The sequence below is a fragment of the Tasmannia lanceolata genome, unplaced genomic scaffold, assembly GCF_043159265.1.
Source record: "Tasmannia lanceolata isolate RefF3 unplaced genomic scaffold, GAP_Taslan_0.1 ptg000018l, whole genome shotgun sequence".
Lineage (NCBI taxonomy): Eukaryota > Viridiplantae > Streptophyta > Magnoliopsida > Canellales > Winteraceae > Tasmannia > Tasmannia lanceolata.
This window is the reverse complement of record NW_027518695.1, coordinates 65,660,360-65,668,005: the sequence shown is the minus strand read 5'-3', so window position 1 is coordinate 65,668,005 and position 7,646 is coordinate 65,660,360. Positions and strand designations below refer to the sequence as shown.

The 7,646-nt window shown below is 37.1% G+C and overlaps 1 long non-coding RNA gene and 1 pseudogene across 1 annotated transcript; both read left to right on the top strand.

Annotated features, from left to right (window-relative positions):
• Positions 1–241: 241 nt before the first annotated feature.
• On the top strand, positions 242–1,333 carry LOC143850619 (protein FAR1-RELATED SEQUENCE 5 pseudogene; annotated as a pseudogene).
• A 709-nt stretch (positions 1,334–2,042) lies between these two features.
• LOC143852038 (uncharacterized) lies at positions 2,043–3,021 on the top strand. The gene is made up of 2 exons (XR_013236627.1): positions 2,043–2,204; positions 2,334–3,021. It is a non-coding gene; the product is annotated as an uncharacterized LOC143852038 (long non-coding RNA).
• The last annotated feature ends 4,625 nt before the right edge of the window (positions 3,022–7,646 follow it).

Genomic DNA, 7,646 nt, shown 5'->3' with positions numbered 1-7,646 from the left:
CTTGTATAATCATATTTCTGAGTCTCGAAGAAAAGCCCTTGGACCGGGAGATGCTCAAGCAGTGATAAAATAGTGTAATGGCATGCAACGTAGTAATCCTTACTTCTTTCACTCCATTGAAGTAGATGAAGAAGGTCGCATCAGTCATTTTTTTTGGGCTGATGCTCGATCAATAATGGCATATAAAATTTTTGGAGATGTTGTATAATTTGATACAACATATAGAACAAATGTATATGGCATGCCGTTTCCTATATTTGTAGGAATGAATAATCATCGACAGACTATGATGTTTGGTGCTGCGTTGCTTTGCAATGAGAAAGAGTCCTCGTTCTCTTGGTTATTTAGTACATGGCTTCAAGCAATGTCCGGAAAACCTTCGATTGTTATCTTGACAGATCAAGATCTAGCTATGGCAAAGGCAATTGCAAAAGTTCTCCCAACAACTATGCATCACTTATGTAGGTGGCATATCTTGAAAAAGTTCCAAAGAAATTGGGGCATGTATGTAGGGAGCATAAAAAATTTGGAGGTGAGTTTCAAAAAATGTCACAGTGACAATGTAACAGTTGAGGAGTTTGAAATAGAATGGCATACCCTCATGGATAAATATTCGCTTCATGACAATGAATGGCTAAAATCATTGTATGAGATACGTCATAAATGGATTCCTGCTTATACACGAGAGTATTTCACGGCAGGAATGTCTACAACTCAAAGGAGTGAGAGTATAAATGCATTTTTTGGCAAGTATTTGAGAAGGAAGAGTACGTTGCAAGAATTTCTTCATTCTTATGATGCAACACTTGATCATAGATACCACAAAGAGACCGAGTTCGATTGTAAAAATCTACATGGTAAACCACCAACAAGAATCATAATGCCTATGCTCCAACAAGTTGCACCACTCTATACAAGAGCAAATTATCTTCTATTTGAAAGGGAAATAGAACAATATTTTAAGTACGTAATTGAGATTGAAAATGATGGATTCAACGGGTTTTACAGGTTGAAGAACCATACTAAAGAAAATGGTCGATGGTACATTGTTACATTTTCAGAAATACCCGAAATAGAAGTAAGATGTTCATGTAGAAAATTTGAATCTGAAGGCATTATATGTAGACATGCAGTGAAAGTGATGATTCATAATAATATGGTAGTCCTTCCTCACAAATACATCTTAGAAAGGTGGACGATGAATGTGAGGACCAAGGTTATGAATGATTTTATTAGCATTCCCCTAAGAAATGATTGGAGAAATTCAGAAATGCTAAGATTCAATGATTTCATGTCCCAAGCACGTAGAATGTACCATCTAGTGCCAGTGTAGAAGTCAGTGATATCATATTCCATAGCCAAACAGAGATTGCTAATCTTCCAACCATCATATTGAATCCTTGAATCGCGCATACTAAAGGACGTACCCGGGCCTCTAACTCAAGGATTGTAGGCCATTTGGAGAAGTGGTCAAAGAAAAGTTGTAGTGTTTGTCGAGGACATGATCACAATGTACACACATGTCCTCAAGTTCAAGGAACAAGGTAATTGAAATATGTGTACAATAGTTTTTGTTGTTATTTATGCTTAATTTTAGTTGGCAGTTCTTGATTATCTTGTTTCATTCATTTTTTTTTTAAGGAATACACAGTCCTCCCAAAGTTACCAAAATGCGAATGTTGAATACACGTTCTAAGAGCCCTAATTTTAGGGTAGGTCTCCGTTATTATATCTATATGGTTTATTTTGTTATATTTGGCTCTCATGTTGGATGCTAATATTTAACTCCCTTTCATGTCTATTTTCAGGCTTATTACAATGCTTGCTGCCATGGCAATCCATTTTGACGATTACAGACGCTTGCTACCATGGCAATCCATTTTTTGTTATAGTTAAAAAACTATTTTTTTTGGCAAACTGTCTTGGGTCCATGACAATCCATTTTTTGTTACAGAAACGTCACTGATAGCTACTTGTAATCCACTTTTTGGGGAACACAGTAATGACATATTGGGCATCTTTCTTGGGGACATGGTTTCTGATCTTTCCTTTCATTCACAGCTATTTATGTATTTATTTATTTATAGAGTGGTTGCACAATTGTTTAACTTGTGTTGAAGATCCCATTCTGCTAGAGTTATGCTCTTCAAGCAGGTAGCGATGTTCTTCGGACTCCATACACAATGTTACAATTGGTCATGTTGGTAAGCTTCTTCAATTGCTCATTTATTGAAATTTGTTTGTAAACTTGCGTTCTAAATTGCATACTGAAACATCAATGGGAGGTTTTCTTATAGGGTTTGTGAGGTAAAATTCTTGTCTGTTTTTCGCAGTGAATTGAAGATGATTTTGTCATTGGTCCCTAAATGCGTAGTGGCATATGATGTTTCTTTTCTTAGCTAGTGGAGATGATACAGACATGAATAAATCAAGAGCTAAGGACATAAAGATGCAAAAAAACTGAACTAGGAAAAGCATCAAATAACCTCTAAGCCTTTCTTGTTCTGTTTTTTTTTACTGAATTGCGCATACAGTATATGTTGAAAATGCTTATATTTGTTTTGGTTTTTCTTGGACTGCATAGGTTTGTGTTTGATGTATCATCAGAACCAGGGCGGATGAGGACGATGGGATTAAAATTGCATGCCATAGGCCATTCTGCTTTATGCTATTACTAACCACTATCTCAGTTTTGCACTAACTTTGGGATAGACTGGCATATTTGCTTGCAAGCCATCACATTGAATGGGAGGAGAAAGAAGATGCAGAATGGTATTGGGAGACAAGCTGAGATTGGGTTTTCCATCATTCTTTATTTGTACTAGGAACTATGATTGGGTTTTCTCATCTGTGGAAGGCAAGAAAGAATAATTCATGTGTTTGGTTTGTGGTTTTTTTTTTTTTTTTGTTGGAAATGGTGTTTGGTTTGTGTCTCTTCAAGGAATTACTGATATTTGTTGTAGTGGTATTTTACAATTCAAATTCCCATTGAGCAGTTTAGTAATTGAATTTTTTTGGTGACATCATAGTAATTTTTGGGGCCATTGCAATTAGAGTCTCTCTTTAGGGCTTGCACCAAGCAGACGTGAGATGGCCATCTACTGGGCGGGCATCATTGCAAGCTCTCACCAAGAAGTGCATTGTTATGCAAGGGCCTCTTTGGCCATTATCACCAAGGTGCTAAAATGGTATGGGCACATGACTTTAACTCTACATAAAGTCTTCACAATCAAAAGACTAAGACATGCAACACAATTTGCTTACAAAATCACTTGGAAATCAGATTTGTACCATAAATTGATGTTTCTGCTCAAGTTTTGAGTCCTCTAGTAGAATTTAAGGCAAAGGATGAATTCAATGTAGAGAATTGTATCAAATGGGCAAAATATTCAGATCTTCTAAACCACCATGTGATCCTTGCAATCTGAACAGGATTTCTTCTTGCAATACAAGAGTTCCATGGTTTAAAACTTTAGGAATAGAAAGTTCACCAAATATGTAGGTACTAGGGGTGCAACTTGGGCTAACCAGACGGGTTCAACCGAGAAAAAAGTCGGGTTGGGTCTAGTTCACATCGGGTTCATGTTGGGTTTTCTCAACCCGGGTTGAGTTTGGGTTGAGGGCTTTGGCAACCCGACCCGAGTGAACCCGGCATCTTTAATAATTATTTTATTTTTTAAGCTTAAAATATCGGGTTGATCCTGGGTCGGATCAGGTTCGGGTTGGCAAAAAGGGTTGGGTAGGAACTCGGATCGGGTTCGATTTGGCCTCAACCCGACCCGAGTTGCACCCCTAGTAGGTACCAATTGATTTTGAAGAAAGTCTTCAATTGCAGCCAGTAAAGACGAAATTCTCAATGTAATTCTCCCTATCCAGAAGCCTTGTTTAAGATTTTGCCAAGATGATTTTTTCGTGTCATATATTTACATGTGGGATGTACCATGTGGGCTGCCTTGTTTTAATCCAACCATCCAATTGGACCAACCAAAGTACAAAAAATTTCACACTAACCCTATCCGTTGGATTAATTGTCGTTTTCAAGGCCTCCTTCAGTTGAAGAACCAAAAGTATGCCACAAGATTGGACTGCCAAGATCATTTAGTAGATACAATTTTCAGCTTCCACCCATCTTAAGTGTTGCAGATCAACTAAATTGACCATTGGATTGCAAGAAAAACATTTTCCTGGAAAAAAATAAGAAGAACCTTTTTACGACTACTCATTTTTCTTGGAAAACATTTTCCAATTTCCTAGTTTTTTCCTAGTTCCAGAGAAGAAAAGAGAAAATGGATGGGGAGAGAGAGAGGACCGAGGAGAGAGGAGAGAGGAGAGAGAAAAAGGCCTGTCAGACATCTTTCTTAGCCTGTACCTATTCACACATTCAAAGCCTCTGCAACAATTAGGTAAGGAGACCAAAATCTCTGCAACAAGTACAAGGCTCTGGCATTTTATCTCTTTTTCTTTCTTCATTAAAATCTTTTTACACTCAAAAAGTGAATAGGCGTTGGATGAGATTTTGAGGGTGGATGGTCTCCCGTACAGTTCTCACGGGACCTGACGGTCGGCCACCATATAAAATCTCTAATTTAACAATATGCCTTATTTTATTTTAGTTTTTCTTACTTTTCTTTTAAATTTCTGATTTCCTATTACTTGCCCTAAGAATTAGGACGTTTTTTCCCTTTTGTTGCCATCAGCTTAACCTCGTTCCATTTTCTAGGTTTTCCTTATATTGTTGTTGATTTTTTTTTCCTTCCCTATAGAAAGTTAGGTTTTTGAGTTCTAATATCAAATTCTACTCTACATAAATATTCCAAATATATGTAAGTTCTGGACCATTGTCTAATTCTATGGGAATTTTTCCCTGCTAATATGGTTTTGGGTGGTTCATTGCAACTTAGAATCACAGGTTTCCCATCTCCACTACTGAGAAACTTCTCTCTACAAAACCAGGTTAGACATTTACAGGTAATTTGCAACCCGAACCGGCCATCTTATTTCTTTGTAATGTGTACATGTCAGGTTTTAAACAAGTGTCATATTAGATGTCCATGTCGATTTTCAAATATGTAGATATGAAAATCAAGGAAAATACAATTACCTTTTTTTTCCAGGTTCCATATCTATATAGTTAGGCACTCTTTTGTTGGATTTTTTGGCACTGTATCAAAATGTATGGCTGCACTAAAGCAGACTCAACCCAGGAATGTGGCGATAAAAACTACCAAAGTCCTTCATGTCATGTATGGATAGGTGAAAGTAACAATATCTTACAAAGTTTGATTTCATTCCATAAATATGGGGGTTTAGGCCTAGGGTCTAATCGTCTATACATGAATCTTGAAATGGTGTTGTTTTGTTTCTTTATTTTTGACACTCTTTATGTAAATTAGTTCTTAGAAGCAGCTTTTGACGAATATATTATTATCCTTATATATTATCACAAACCATTTTTGCATTTATATATTTATCCTCCTTAGATTTTAGAATTGTATCCTTAAAAATATAACTTACATAGTTTCAGTCAAATTGTTTTCAAGAGGATGTTATTTCTGTGCAATAGTTTTTGGTCCGACATCTCTTTTGATAGTTATTTTTGTGCATTAGTACAAGGAACTAGATGTAATTGATCAGTATTTTCATATTATTGTGCCAGATATAAAAAAGCAACCTGTAGTTAATAACTTCCTCTTTCTTTCTGATAACATCATCCTTATCAATTAAGTCCTGTTTGATTTGGTGATTATTTGTCGTTCCGTGCATCGCACGGGTTGTCCACTAGTATATAATATATAGTAGTTAGGATTTCCCCTCTTTTCTTGTCTACAAATCTAGTGGTTCAATCTGGTTGAAGAAGGGATGGAAGGAGACATCGAGCAAATGGCGAATATGTCTCTCGAGGAGAATCTCAACAAGCAGAAACCTGCCAAGTCAAAATTCTTCTTTGTTTCATGGTTTTTAATTTTGACCTGTTGTGACATCAAATGAAATTTCTTATACTTTCTTCCATCATCTCAAGCAATCAAGAGTTCATTATACAATTATTGATTATATCATATCTATTATACAATTTCTAAAAATCTACGGTTTCGATCTGGCTGAAGAAGGGATGGAAGGAGACAGCGGTCAAAAGGCGAATATGTCTCTCGAGAAGAACCTCAACAAGCAGAAACCTACCAAGGCAAGATTCTACAGCGGTCAAAAGGCGAATATGTCTCTCGAGAAGAACCTCAACATGCAGAAACCTGCCAATGCAAGATTCTTCTTTTTCTTCTTTGTTTTTGATGAATTTATGGTTTCTTATTGTGACCTTCTTGTGACACCAAATATTGATTATATCATATCTATTATACAATTTCTAATAATCGAGAGTTTTGATCTGGTTGAAGAAGGGATGGAAGGAGACAGCGGGCAAAAGGCGAATATGTCTCTCAAGAACCTCAATAACCAGAAACAGGCAAGATTCTTCTTTTTCTTCTTTGTTTCTGATGAATTTATGGTTTTTAATTGTGACTTCTTGTGACACCAAATGAAATTCCTTATCTTTTCTTCTATCATCTCGAGCAATCAAGATTTCATTATACAATTATTGAATATATCATATCTATCATATTGGTATACTAGATCGCTTCTTCATTCAAAATTTTAATCTGTATAGAATTTGAATTATCTTGATTCTTATAGTTTTATGAATCATGCATCATGTAAAATAAAATTTATGCTCATTAATTTCCATGATTCTTATATGAATGAAAAAAGATGGATGGATATGACTTTCTTCGGTATTTTTGCTTGCAGACTAGCTTCCGGCAGGAGTGGAGACGAAAAGGATCGGGATCCAAGATGAGGGAAAAAGAAGGTGATCGAGAGCCGAGGGCTAATGGTGGCTCATGATCAAGGAACATATGGAGCAAAACAGGAGATCAAGTGGTGAAAGGTGATGGTGGCGTAAGAGAAAGAAGAGATGACAGGGGGATACAAGGCATGAAGAAAGTGGTAACTGTCTAACAGACATAGGGCAGCCATGGCAGAGACATCCTGAAAATCGAAGGAACTAGGTAGTAGGCAAGGGAGTACCAAGAGATCAGAAAGGTCAAGGGACATGGGAGGTGCAAAAAACTAGAAAGGAAAAGAGACTCTCCAAAGTAGCAAGGAGGAGGAAGGAAGGCATGCTGGGCAACTGGAAATGCTCTAGGTGTCTATTTGTCCACTTCAAGAGGGTGGAGTGCCTGAACTGAAGTACAGAAAAATATGGTATGGTTTTGATAAAATCCTCCCTCACCAAAGAACTCAATAACGTGAAGTGGTAAGGCACCAAGGAGATTTAGCACAAATGATTCAAGAGACCATAGAGAGAGCCCTAATGACAGAAGATCCTGGGGTAGAGAAGATCCCCCATGAGGAAGATCAAATATTATCTTTTGAGGACATATGGGTGGAGTAGATCGAGCTGAAAGCCATCTCCAGGGTAACGAGAGCTCCTCGCTCGTGAGTTGGTTGAAGAACCCTTGTGGAGATCAAGGTGATGTTTCGGTACACCCTATAGCTCATAGAGAAGTTACCATCATTCCCTCAGTTGAAGCAAACTTATGAGACTGCAAGACTGTGGTTGAAGGCAAGAGATTGTCTTTTTGAGAACCTGGAGC